The sequence below is a fragment of the Salvelinus alpinus genome, chromosome 19 (genome assembly GCF_045679555.1).
Source record: "Salvelinus alpinus chromosome 19, SLU_Salpinus.1, whole genome shotgun sequence".
Lineage (NCBI taxonomy): Eukaryota > Metazoa > Chordata > Actinopteri > Salmoniformes > Salmonidae > Salvelinus > Salvelinus alpinus.
Window position 1 is genome coordinate 20145976 of NC_092104.1, and position 14832 is coordinate 20160807.

At 43.3% G+C, this 14832-nt stretch overlaps 1 pseudogene; it reads left to right on the forward strand.

Annotated features, from left to right (window-relative positions):
- The first annotated feature begins 51 nt into the window (after nucleotides 1-51).
- LOC139545101 (steroidogenic acute regulatory protein, mitochondrial-like) lies at nucleotides 52-13969 on the forward strand (annotated as a pseudogene).
- The last annotated feature ends 863 nt before the right edge of the window (nucleotides 13970-14832 follow it).

Consider the following 14832-nt stretch of genomic DNA (forward strand, 5'->3'; position numbering starts at 1 on the left):
CCAGACGACGCGCACAGAAATGTTTTACAAGTTTTTTAGTCTCGTGATCTGTTCCTTTATGATTCACCCACACACGGGGGTGGCAGGTAGCCTATCGGTTAGAGCGTTGGGCCAGTAACCGAAAGGTCGCTAGCCTTTTTTGTCCCTGGCCGTGACCCCACTCTCCGAGGGTGTCTCAGGGGGAGTTGGGATATGCAACAAAAACACATTTCCAATTCACACATGAGTATTAATATATGTGTGAAATAGGACAAATATAAGCCCTTCAATATTATTATGGTTATTATTATTACACACACACTGTACTTGGCTAGTGGTGGAGGGTAGGAAGTGAGGAGAGGGAGGATAAGAAGGAAGTGAAAGGAGGATTGAAAAGAAAGTGGGATGATCTCCTGCTATTGTTGTACATTAGAGTGCTGAGTGTAGACTTTTTAAAGCCAAACCAACTGTGTCCTGCAGTTCCTAATAAATCAGCTCCGTGCTGGCGTGAGCACCTCTACCATTTGTGTCTGTCTGTCTGTCTGTCTGTCTGTCTGTCTGTCTGTCTGTCTGTCTGTCTGTCTGTCTGTCTGTCTGTCTGTCTGTCTGTCTGTCTGTCTGTCTGTCTGTCTGTCTGTCTGTCTGTGTAGCAAATACAACAGTCAGGGTTTTCTCATATGGATGTATGGATACAAGATTCATCAGTTTCTTACAACATTTCCACAAGATTAGTTGATACAATGATTAATTAGTTGATACCATGATTCATTACAGTAGTTGATACTATGATTCATTAGTTGATACTATGATTCATTAGTTGATACTATGATTCATTACAGTAGTTGATACTATGATTCATTAGTTGATACTATGATTCATTAGTTGATACTACGATTCATTACAGTAGTTGATACTATGATTCATTTATTGTCCGGTTTCATAGGCCCAGATTATATAAATTCAAAAGCAGACACAATTCCTTCTCTGTTCATCAACAACTATAAATGTGATTTCATGAACATTCATTACAGTTTTTCTTTATCGCGTACAAGAAATGTTGGGATATGTTTTGAAAGGTATCTATAGCCGAACAGCAATGATCAAATGCTCAAATACTGTATATTTACAGATACATTTTTTGCCTTAGTACCGGACTTGCATATCTTAAACCACCTTTTGTAAAACATCAAATTCAAAATGTCATCAGTGAATACAAAATTCACTTAAGTGTTTTGTTCACAGAATATTAACACATTGTTTTCGTCAGAAGAGAAATGTGTGCAATTGTGTTCACTGTTTCCGTCAATCAGTAAATACTACTGCATGAAATTCTAAATCATCCCATCAGTGTCAGACCATGTACAATGGAAATATATGGAAATATTTAGGCAATAGGACTGTCTAAATGTAATGATATTCTTTTACAATATTGCAGAGAATGTAGTTGGGGCCACTTCTATGTAACTTTGGGTTAAAACTAAGTCATCAACTCCAGCATTGTGACCTTCCGTTAAAGAGCTTGCTTTGGTGTGGACTTAGGCCTATACTGTCACGCCCTGACCTCAGTTATCTATGTTTTCTTTATTATTTTGGTTAGGTCAGGGTGTGACTAGGGTGGGTATGCTGGTTTTGTATTGTCTATGGTTTTTTGTATGTCTAGTGGTTTTGGTATGTCTAGGTATATGTAGGTCTATAGTGGCCTGAATTGGTTCCCAATCAGAGTGGGACATATACTTATAACTTACTTAATATAGGTAATCAGATTGTAAGTACTTGGCTATACACAGTAACTCTATATCAGGTTTAAAATAACAATTTCCCAACACATTTCAACAATTAGTTTCCAGTAACATGTAATTAATTGTTCCCAAAAATCAAAATTGCAATTAACCAGTAACCACCTACTGGTGACAGTGAGAATTGGGATGGTGCAGTCTGATCCTAGATACGATATACTGTATGTGGATAGAGTCACCTTCTACAAAGCTGAGGATGTCTAGCAGAGGAGGCTAGTGGAAGGAGCTATAGGAGGATGGGCTCATTGTAATGGCTGGAATGGAATAACGGAACAGTATCAAACACATGGAAACCAAGTTCGCCTCCATTCCATTGATGCCATTCCAGCCATTACAATGAGCCTGTCCTCCTATAGCTCCTCCCACCAGCCTCCACTGATGTCCAGTTTCAGAGCACCACTCTCTGCTTGGGTCATATTGTTGAAGATAGGATCATACTGACAATACAGGTGATTTCAACACAGTTTGGAGGCAGAATATTCTGTCCAGCAAACATTCAGTAAACATTGTTTATTTAATACATTCCTGTGATTTGGCTGTGAGGGACCTTGGGAGTTAGCCTTACAACTCACACAAAATTCTTCCGCTGTTCAGTCGTTCACTATGTATTTTAGTCTGAGTCTGCCGTCATTGAAGTCGTTTGTGGTGACGAGGGGCACGAGGAGCATTGTACAAGACAAAGTCATCAGCGATTGATTTGATTTTATTTGGATCGTCTCTAACCAGTCAGAGTATCAAAGCCAATGACACATTTTCAAACGGCCGCTTTACCCACGTGTGTTCTGGCTCCGGCCCAACCCATCGTTCTGGACCCGGAGAAGATACTTAGTGCAGTGGGCCTGAGAACTGGACGTTATCTGACATAATGTTTATTGGAGCCTGGAGACATGCTCAGCGTGTCCGAGAGGTATCCTTGACCACAGTGTTGTTAGAATGGTGGGATGATGTGCGTGTTTATCTCCGAGGTGACAGCATCATGGCCTTGCTCTGAGCTTATATAGAGAAACATACGGCAACTCCCACAGACAGAAACAACTCCCCTCGACAACCCAATCATGCTGGTCCTCTCTGTTTTTATTATTCTCTATTTTTCTCTTTAAAACACCTAGAACAAAAACGACAATCTACACAGGTCTTCTGTGTTATATATTTTATATTTTAGCATTCTCCATTTCACTCAGAAACAAAACTACACAAATTTGACAGAAAATGTTGCCTGCAACTTTCAAACTGTGCGCTGGCATCTCCTACCGACATATGAGGAACATGACAGGTTAGTGAATGAGTATGTGAATGACTGCTAGTGTTACACGGTCCAGTGGCCCTGTGTTCATAGTGTGTTCTAAAACTGTATTTTCTGTTGTTGTTTTACAAAGAATGTATGGAATGATTTGGTATAACAATAATAGACGTTTAGCTGGTACTACAGCTGTCTTCTCTTTCTCCTATTCTCCCTGTCCCAGGTTTGAGGAAGAATGCAATGGTGGCCATTCACCATGAGTTGAACATGCTAGCAGGCCCTGACCCTTGCAGCTGGATCAGCCATGTCCACCGCAGGAGCTCACAATCCAGTCAGTCCTCACCGTCCACTCACTCAAAACACACTTCTTACCTGGTTTTCTTTCTCTCATTCACATATATCCTAATAGGGTCTATGGTACACCCAAATGGAATGTTTTTTTGTAGTCTAACTCTAGTGATAAGGTTATTTCTCTGTGTTGCTGTGCTCCAGGCTCGCAGATCGAGGAGGAGCAGGGCTTTAATGAGGCAGAGGTGTCGTACGTGAAGCAGGGGGAGGAGGCGCTGCAGAAGTCTATCAGCATCCTCAGCAATCAGGACGGATGGACCAATGACATCACTGCTGTAAGTATAGAGATTGCGTACGCAAAGACAGCTGGCACACTGACTCCCTTCTTCACCTTTTCATTGTAGCAATTACAGACCTACAGTATATACAGTGGGGAGAACAAGTATTTGATACACTGACGATTTTGCAGGTTTTCCTACTTACAAAGCATGTAGAGGTCTGTAATTTTTATCATAGGTACACTTCAACTGTGAGAGAAGGAATCTAAAACAAAAATCCAGAAAATCACATTGTATGATTTTTAAGTAATTTATTTGCATTTTATTGCATGACATAAGTATTTGATACATCAGAAAAGCAGAACTTAATATTTGGTACAGAAACCTTAGTTTGCAATTACAGAGATCATACGTTTCCTGTAGTTCTTGACCAGGTTTGCACACACTGCAGCAGGGATTTTGGCCCACTCCTCCATACAGACCTTCTCCAGATCCTTCAGGTTTCGGGGCTGTCGCTGGGCAATACGGACTTTCGGCTCCCTCCAAAGATTTTCTATTGGGTTCAGGTCTGGAGACTGGCAAGGCCACTCCAGGACCTTGAGATGCTTCTTACGGAGCCACTCCTTAGTTGCCCTGGCTGTGTGTTTCGGGTCGTTGTCATGCTGGAAGACCCAGCCACGACCCATCTTCAATGCTCTTACTGAGGGAAGGAGGTTGTTGGTCAAGATCTCGCGATACATGGCCCCATCCATCCTCCCCTCAATACGGTGCAGTCGTCCTGTCCCCTTTGCAGAAAAGCATCCCCAAAGAATGATGTTTCCACCTCCATGCTTCACGGTTGGGATGGTGTTCATGGGGTTGTACTCATCCTTCTTCTTCCTCCAAACACGGCGAGTGGAGTTTAGACCAAAAAGCTCTATTTTTGTCTCATCAGACCACATGACCTTCTCCCATTCCTCCTCTGGATCATCCAGATGGTCATTGGCAAACTTCAGACGGGCCTGGACATGCGCTGGCTTGAGCAGGGGGACCTTGCGTGCGCTGCAGGATTTTAATCCATGACGGCGTAGTGTGTTACTAATGGTTTTCTTTGAGACTGTGGTCCCAGCTCTCTTCAGGTCATTGACCAGGTCCTGCCGTGTAGTTCTGGGATGATCCCTCACATTCCTCATGATCATTGATGCCCCACGAGGTGAGATCTTGCATGGAGCCCCAGACCGAGGATGATTGACCGTCATCTTGAACTTCTTCCATTTTCTAATAATTGTGCCAACAGTTGTTGCCTTCTCACCAAGCTGCTTGCCTATTGTCCTGTAGCCCATCCCAGCCTTGTACAGGTCTACAATTTATCCCTGATGTCCTTACACAGCTCTCTGGTCTTGGCCATTGTGGAGAGGTTGGAGTCTGTTTGATTGAGTGTGTGGACAGGTGTCTTTTATACAGGTAACGAGTTCAAACAGGTGCAGTTAATACAGGTAATGAGTGGAGAACAGGAGGGCTTCTTAAAGAAAAACTAACAGGTCTGTGAGAGCCGGAATTCTTACTGGTTGGTAGGTGATCAAATACTTATGTCATGCAATAAAATGCAAATTAATTACTTAAAAATCATACAATGTGATTTTCTGGATTTTTGTTTTAGATTCCGTCTCTCACAGTTGAAGTGTACCTATGATAAAAATGACAGACCTCTACATGCTTTGTAAGTAGGAAAACCTGCAAAATCGGCAGTGTATCAAATACTTGTTCTCCCCACTGTATCTCTTTTGAACTTCAATAGCAAGGTTGTTGTTTAAATTCTTGCAAATGTCAGATCTATGAGTTGTAATTCTATGGTCCCATGATCCCAGGCAAATGGAGACAAGGTGCTGAGTAAGGTGTTACCTGATGTGGGGAAGGTGTTTAAGCTGGAGGTGCTGTTTGACCAGCGCTCTGATAACCTTTATGAGGAGCTGGTGGGCAACATGGAGCAGATGGGAGACTGGAACCCCAATGTCAAAGAGGTCAAGATGAGACAATCAACATTTTTCAACCATTTTTATTAACAAGGCACGCACTACACTGTAAATCGCTTTGGATTAAAAGTGTCTGCTTAATGGAAACAACAATACACAATACAAAAAGAGAAATTGATTGCATTTGACTAGAAGTCGTCTCATACTTTGGGTTGTTTTGTTCAATGTAAGAGTCCAAATGTGCATTCTCTCATTGAAGAAATGAATATACTGAACAAAAATAGAAACGCAACGAGTTACAGTAGAAGGAAATCAGTCAATTGAAATAAATTCATTAGGTCCCAATCGATGGATTTCACATGTCTGGGAATACAAATATGCTTCTGTTGGTCACAGATACTTAAAAAAAGTAGGGTCGTGGATCAAAAAAACAGTCAGTATCTGGTGTGACCACCATTTACCTCATTCAGTGCGACACATCTGCTTCGCATAGAATTGATCAGGCTGTTGATTGTGGCCTGTGGAATGTTATCTCACTCTTCTTCAATGGCTGTGCGAAGTTAATGGATATTGTCAGGAACTGGAACATGCTGTCTTACATGTCGATCCAGAGCATCCCAAACTTGCTCAATGGGTGACAAGTCTGTGGGACATTTTCAGCTTCCAGGAATTGTGTATAGATCGTTGCGACATGGGGCTGTGCATTATCATGCTGAAACATGAGGCGATGGCGGCGGATGAATGGCACGACAATGGGCCTCAAGATCTCACGGTATCTCTGTGCATTCAAATTGCCATCAATAAAATACAATCGTGTTCATTGTCCGTAGCTTATGTCTGCCCACACCATAATCCCACCGCCACCATTGGGCACTCTGTTCACAACGTTGACATCAGCACAGTGCTCGCCCACACAACGCCATACACGTGGTCTACGGTTGTGAGGCCGGTTGAACCTACTGCCAAATTCTCCAAAACGATGTTGGAGGCGGCTTATGGTAGCGAAAATTAACATGAAATTATCTGGCAACAGCTCTGGTGGACATTCCTGCAGTCAACATGCCAATTGCACGCTTCCTCAAAACTTGAGACATCTGTGGCATTTTGTTGTGTGACAAACTGCCCATTTTAGAGTGGCCTTTTATTGTCACAAGCACCTGTATAATGACTATGCTGTTTAATCAGTTTATTTATGCCACACCTTTCAGGTGGATGGATTATCTTGGCAAAGGTGAAATGCTCACTTTTACATTTTTAATTTATTTAACCTTTATTTAACTTGGAAAGTCAGTTAAGAACAAATTCTTATTTACAATGACGGCCTAACAAAAGGCAAAAGACCTCCTGCGGCGACGGGGGATTAAAAATAAAAATATATAAATACAGGACTAAACACACATCACAACAAGAGAGACCGAAGACAACAACATAGCAAGGCAGCAACACATGACAACACAGCATTGTAGCAACACAACATGACAACAACATGGTAGCAACACAACATGGTAGCAGCACAAAACATGGTACAAACATTATTGGGCACAGACAACAGCACAAAGGGCAAGAAGGTAGAGACCACAATACATCACACAAAGCACTGTCAGTAAGAGTTTACATGATTGAGTCTTTGAATGAAGAGATTGAGATAAAACTGTCCAGTTTGAGTGTTTGTTGCAGCTCGTACCAGTCGCTAGCTGCAGCGAACTGAAAAGACGAGTGGCCCAGGGATGTGTGTGATTTGGGGACCTTTAACAGAATGTGACTGGCAGAACAGGTGGAGGATGAGAGCTGCAGTAGATATCTCAGATAGGGGAGTGAGGCCTAAGAGGGTTTTATAAATAAGCATCAACCCGTGGGTCTTGTGACGGGTATACAGAGATGACCAGTTTACAGAGGAGTATAGAGTGCAGTGATGTGTCCTATAAGGAGGATTGGTGGCAAATCTGATGGCCGAATGGTAAAGAACATCTAGCCGTTCGAGAGCACCCTTACCTGCCGATCTATAAATTATGTCTCTGTAATCTAGCATGGGTAGGATGGTCATCTGAATCAGGGTTAGTTTGGCAGCTGGGGGTGAAAAAGGAGTGATTACGATAGAGGAAACCAAGTCTAGATTTAACTTTAGCCTGCTGCTTTGATATGTGCTGAGAGAAGGACAGTGTACTGTCTAGCCATACTCCCAAGTACTTGTATGAGGTGACTACCTCAAGCTCAAAACCCTCAGAGGTAGTAATCACACCTGTGGGGAGAGGGGCATTCTTCTTACGAAACCACATGACCTTTGTTGTTGGATTAAGAAGGCTTTGTTGTAGAGCATTTAACACAAAATCCAGGGAGGGGCCAGCTGAGTATAAGACTGTATCATCTGCATATAAATGGATGAGAGAGCTTCCTACTGCCTGAGCTATGTTGTTGATGTAAATTGAGAAGATCGTGGGGCCTAGGATTGAGCCTTGGGGTACTCCCTTGGTGACAGGCAGTGGCTGAGACAGCAGGTTTTCTGACTTTATACACTGCACTCTTTGAGAGCGGGAGTTAGCAAACCAGGCCAAAGACCCCTCAGAGACACCAATACTCCTTAGCCAGCCCACAAGAATGGAATGGTCTACCGTATCAAAAGCCTTGGCCAAGTCAATGAAAATATCAGCACAACATTGCTTATAATCAAGGGCAATGGTGACATCATTGAGGACCTTTAAGGTTGCAATGACACATCCATAACCTGAGCGGAAACCAGAGAGAATACTATAGACATCAAGAAAGCCAGTCAGTTGATTACTTTTGATAAACAGGGCAAAATAGAAATAGGCCTATAACAGTTATGATCAACTTGATCTCCCCATTTAAATAAAGGACAAACCGTGGCTGCCTTCCAAGCAATGGGAACCTCCCCAGAAAGGAGAGACAGGTTAAAAAGATCAGAGATAGGCTTGGCGACGATAGGGGCAGCAACCTTAAAGAAGAAAGGGTCTAAACCATGTGACCCAGATGTTTTTTTGGGGTCAAGTTTCAGGAGCTCCTTTAGCACCTCGGACTTAGTGACTGCCTGCAGGGAGAAACTTTGTAGCGGGGCAGGGGGAAAAGAGGGAGAAGCATCGGGGATAGTCGGATTAGAAGGGGTGGGAGATGAGGAAATGTTGGAATGGCAAGAAGGTATGGCTGAGTCAAATAGGTATCCTGACTTAATGAAGTGGTGATTAAAGAGCTCAGCCATGTGCTTCTTGTCAGTAACAACCACATCATCAACTTTAAGGGACATGGGCAGCTGTTAGGAGGAGGGTTTATTCTCCAGGTCTTTAACCGTTTTCCAGAACTTCTTGGGGCTAGACCCACAGAGAGGGAACTGCTCCTTAAAGTAACTAACTTTGGCCTTCCAGATAGCCTGAGTGCACTTATTTCTCATTTGCCTGAACGAGTTCCAGTCAGCCTGAGTATGCGTGTGCCGAGCCTTTCGCCAAATGCAATTCTTGAGGTGGAGTAACTCTGCAAGATCACGGTCGAACCATGGGCTGAACCTGTTTTAATCCTAATTTTCTTTATGGGGGCGTGTTTGTTAACAATACCACTGAAAATATATCATGCTGATTCTAGACCATTTTACAGAGCACAGCTCATGAAGGAAGGCTTGCACATTAAAGTTTTTTGCAAGCGTCTATGACAAATCAGGACTGGTCGTTTCACTGAGCAACCATTACGAGCACAGGCTGTAAAACAGTGATCACTAAAATCATTACAGAAAACACCAGACAGATACCTATCAGGATTATTTGTGAGGATAACATCAAGAAGAGTAGCCTTTTCTGGGTTTTTGGAGTCATACTTTGTGGGATTGGTAATAATCTGAGAAAGATTTAGGGAGTCCCATTGCTTTAGGACTTGGTCAGGTGGTTTAAGCATGTCCCAGTTTAGGTCACCTAGCAGGACAAATTCAGACTTAGTGTAAGGGGCCAGGAGAGAGCTTAGGGCAGGTAGGGTACAGGCCGGAGCTGATGGAGGACGATAGCACCCAGCAACAGTCAACAAAGAGCTATTTGAAAGTTTAATACTTAAAACGAGCAAATCAAATTGTTTGTGGACAGACTTGGTGGAGACAGCCGAGCACTGAAGGTGGTCCTTGGTAAAGATGCCACTCCCCCACCTTTGGAAGATCTGTCTTGCCGAAAAAGGTTATAACCAGAAAGGTTAACATCAGTATTCAAAACACTCTTCCTTAACCACGTCTCAGTAATGACCAACACATCCGGATTGGAGCTGTGAACCCGCACTTTCAATTGATCAATTTTATGTAATAAGCTTCTAGATAACATGCAGAAAACCCAGGTTTTTACGAGAGCAGAAATCAGTGAAGCAGATATCAGAGCACAAGTCATAATTGGGGCTACAACAGTAGATGGGCCAGGGTGTACATGCACATTTCCAGATATCATCAACAGTAATACAATCAAGGCATGGCATAAGACAGGGAGAGCTCTGCAGTGCTGATTTATGACATCTGAATATGCTTCAGATTGCAACAAGATCATAACAGGGATGTCACTAACAGGGATATTTACTTTTTATTTATTTAACCTTTATTTAAGTAAGCAAGTAAACACATTTTTGCACAACATTTGAGAGAAATAAGCTTTTTGTGCGTATGGAACATTTCTGGGATATTTTATTTCAGCTCATGAAACCAACACTTTACATGTTGTGTTTCTATATTTTTGTACAGTGTAGGTTTTTGACTCTCTTCCTCCACCCCTAGATTCTCCAGAAGATAGGTCAGGAGACCATGGTGACCCACGAGGTGTCTGGACCCACGCCTGGTAACATGGTGGGGCCGAGGGACTTCGTTAGTGTCTGCTGTGCCAAGCGCCGGGGGTCCACGTGCTTCCTGGCTGGCATGTCTACTCAGCACCTCACCATGCCCAAACAGAGGGGCGTTGTCAGGTAGGCTTGTTCATTTACTCAAGGGATGGACAGAAAGATGGATGGATGGCTATAAATCACTAACAATACATCATAGAAAAATAATATTTGTAATATTATGTTGGACTTCAACATACACTAACACTGATATTCTACACCGTATTGTTGACTTTGTCAGGGCGGAGAACGGACCAACATGTATAGTGATGCGGCCCAGTGCCGATGATCCAAACAAGACCAAGTTCACCTGGTTATTAAGTATAGATTTAAAGGTAAGAAGGCCATTATCAAATCAAATGTATTTTATATAGCCCTTCTTACATCAGCTGATATCTCAAAGTGCTGTACAGAAACCCAGCCTAAAACCGCAAACAGCAAGCAATGCAGGTGTGGAAGCACGGTGGCTAGGAAAAACTCCCTAGAAAGGCCAAAACCTAGGAAGAAACCTAGAGAGGAACCAGGCTATGAGGGGTGGCCAGTCCTCTTCTGGCTGTGCCGGGTGGAAATTATAACAGAACATGGCCAAGATGTTCAAATGTTCATAAATGACCAGCATTGTCAAATAATAATAATCACAGTAGTTGTCGAGGGTGCAGCAAGTCAGCACCTCAGGAATAAATGCCAGTTTGCTTTTCATAGCCGATCATTAAGAGTATCTCTACCGCTCCTGCTGTCTCTAGAGAGTTGAAAACAGCAGGTCTGGGACAGGTAGCACGTCCGGTGAACAGGTCAGTGTTCCATAGCCGCAGGCAGAACAGTTGAAACTGGAGCAGCAGCACGGCCAGGTGGACTGGGGACAGCAAGGAGTCATCATGCCAGGTAGTCCTGAGGCATGGTCCTAGTGCTCAGGTCCTCCTCCGAGAGGGAAAGAAAGAGAGAATTAGAGAGAGCATACTTAAATTCACACAAACTGACCCTAGCCCCCCGACACAAACTACTGCAGCATAAATACTGGAGGCTGAGACAGGAGGGGTCAGGAGACACTGTGGCCCCATCCGATGATACCCCCGGACAGGGCCAAACAGGAAGGATATAACCCCACCCACTTTGCCAAAGCACAGCCCCCACACCACTAGAGGGATATCTTCAACCACCAACTTACCATCCTGAGACAAGGTCGAGTATAGCTCACAAAGATCTCCGCCACGGCACAACCCAAGGGGGGGCGCCAACCCAGACAGGAAGATCAAGTCAGTGACTCAACCCAGTCAAGTGACGCACCCCTCCTAGGGACGGCATGAAAGAGCACCAGTAAGCCAGTGACTCAGCCCCTGTAATAGGGTTAGAGGCAGAGAATCCCAGTGGAGAGAGGGGAACCGGCCAGGCAGAGACAGCAAGGTCGGTTTGTTGCTCCAGAGCCTTTCCGTTCACCTTCACACTCCTGGGCCAGAATACACTCAATCATATGACCCACGGAAGAGATGAGTCTTCAGTAAAGACTTAAAGGTTGAGACCGAGTCTGTGTCTCTCACATGGGTAGGCAGACCATTCCATAAAAATGGAGCTCTATAGGAGTAAGCCCTGCCTCCAGCTGTTTGCTTAGAAATTCTAGGGACAATTAGGAGGCCTGCGTCTTGTGACCATAGCGTACGTGTAGGTATGTACGGCAGGACCAAATCGGAAAGATAGGTAGGAGCAAGCCCATGTAATGCTTTGTAGGTTAGCAGTAAAACCTTGAAATCAGCCCTTGCCTTAACAGGAAGCCAGTGTAGGGAGGCTAGCACTGGAGTAATATGATCAAACTTTTGGATTCTAGTCAGGATTCTAGCAGCCGTATTTAGCACTAACTGAAGTTTATTTTGTGCTTTATCCGGGTAGCCGGAAAGTAGAGCATTGCAGTAGTCTAACCTAGAAGTAACAAAAGCATGGATTAATTTTTCATTTTTGGACAGAAAGTTTCTGATTTTTGCAATGTTACGTAGATGGAAAAAAAGCTGTCCTTGAAACAGTCTTGATATGTTCGTCAAAAGAGAGATCAGGGTTGAGATTAACGCCAAGGTCCTTCACAGTTTTATTTGAGACGACTGTACAACCATCAAGACTAATTGTCAGATTTAACAGAAGATCTCTTTGTTTCTTGGGACCTAGAACAAGCATCTCTGTTTTGTCCGAGTTTAAACGTAGAAAGTTTTCAGCCATCCACTTCCTTATGTCTGAAACACAGGCTTCTAGCGAGGGCAATTTTGGGGCTTCACCATGTTTCATTGAAATGTACAGCTGTGTGTCATCCGCATAGCAGTGAAAGTTAACATTATGTTTTCGAATGACATCCCCAAGAGGTATGCATCTCATCACTATGGCTAGACAGATACAACTGTAACTATATTGTTTGACTTTCAGCCTCTGCTAGAAGCATTTTCATCAAATCCTTTCTGGAACTTATTGCCTCATAGATACTGTTTGTCCTTTTATCACAGTCACTGACTAACTTTGATGGTTGAAGGTTATGGGTGATAATGGTTGTATTGACAACCCTGAGCCCTAGATTCAGTCAGTTCAGCGTCAGCCTGCGATAACCTGTACCTGCATAGCAGATCATTGTTTTTATTTAGGTGATATGTCGGAGGTGTAACTGCGTTATCGGTGAGCGGATGATGTGGTCATTGGCCCGAAGACACACCCGTTCGACTGCTAGAAGTCGAAAATGAATAAGTGTAGGCTATATAGAAATAATGAAACTCAAATGACATGTAATCAGTTACTCCTCAACCCTGCCTATGGCAATGTCCGCGATAGGTATAACGCTGGAAGCCGCTTGTGAATTCCACTTCTGACACCGTCATAACAACAGCTATGTGGGAGTCTGGTAGCGCGAATCTGATTGAATCTAGCCCTTAGATACTGTTTTTCATTGTGTCTCTCTCCCTGTTTCACCCTGTCTCTCTCCCTGTTTCAACCTGTCTCTCTCCCTCACAGGGTTGGATCCCAAAGACCATCATAAACAAAGCTCTCTCAGACACAAGTGGATATTGCCTACCACCTGATGCAGAGGATGGCCAGCAACATTGATTCCATGGAGATTGTGCCAGCCTGCTGACACACCATCTGTTGTGCCCTCTGACCTTTCGAATGGCAGGCCACCAAATGGACAGCTCCGCCCAGTCCTTAGGACAGAATTGGAGTACAATTGAGTGAAGCCTTGTTCTTCTGAACCCTGGCTCCATTAACAGTCTAAAGTGGCTCTCTCCCCATGTCCTTCTCTTCATACCAATCTCAAAGAACTGGTCTATATCCTCACCTAACCTGTTCACACACAAATCCAGATGAAGAGGAGAGACTAGGGAAGGACACTTAAGAGTAGATGTGCCTATTTTACACAGCACACACCCTCTTCTCAAAACATACACACATTCCCCTTTACCACGGAGTCTGTGATCCAAATAACCTTTTATCCAGCCATAGCACCCATTGTTATTGTACCTTCAATGTGAAGTGTTATTTAAACATTATATTTATTGTAAAACAATGTCATTGCATTACACTGGGTTAGGATGACTGCCAAGTGAATAAATTATTCCAACATCATTAAAATGTACAAGGATTTTTCTTGTACTATTATTTAAAGACATCTTGACGATTGTAACATGTCTCACTTGACAAAATGTGGAAAAGCACTTACCAATCAAAACACTGCAGTACTGTGAGCCTGGGCCTAGGCCTTCAGTACATTCCCTGGGATCAAGTCAACAGCACAACTAAAGCCAAAGGGGAAGTCTGCCCTCTGTTAATGTCAACTTTGTAAAATCTTCCCATGATGTACAGACGTGGTTCTCAATCCTGGTCCTGGGGACCCAAAGGGGTGCATATTTTAGTTTCTTCCTTAGCTCTCCACACCTGATTCAAATCCTCAAAGCTTAAAGCATTGATGATGAGTTGATGATTTGAATCAGGTGTGTAGTGCTAGGGCAAAAACTAAAATGTGCACCCCTTTGGGTCCCCAGGACCAGGATTCAGAACCACTGATGTATAGTTTTAATTGTTCCACAAAGTTCTGTAACTTTCTAGGATATGGTTACTTCACTCTGAGGGAAAAGGGCTTTCGGGGAGAAAAAGGGGCAGTGGGTTTGTCAGAGAGACAGGTTTTCCTTGAATAAAAGTTAGTGGCCGTGTTCGAGAGGATCAAACCTGAAATGTATCATGGGTAAATTGTGAGTGACTGACTGATCTACACATAATAATGAGTAGTTATTTATGTTGCAAAGTTCTTTGTAGTTCAGCCAGTAGGCAGTCGCCTGCACTGTCTGCTGCAATGTCAAACGCTCCCAGCGTCTTCTAAGATTAGCCTACAGATGCAGTCTTTTTAATTGCACTCTTCAAAGCGTAGCACAGCATGCCTCACTTGCAAATCTATGAAAGGCAGACACAAAATAATTTCATTTGGATGGAGA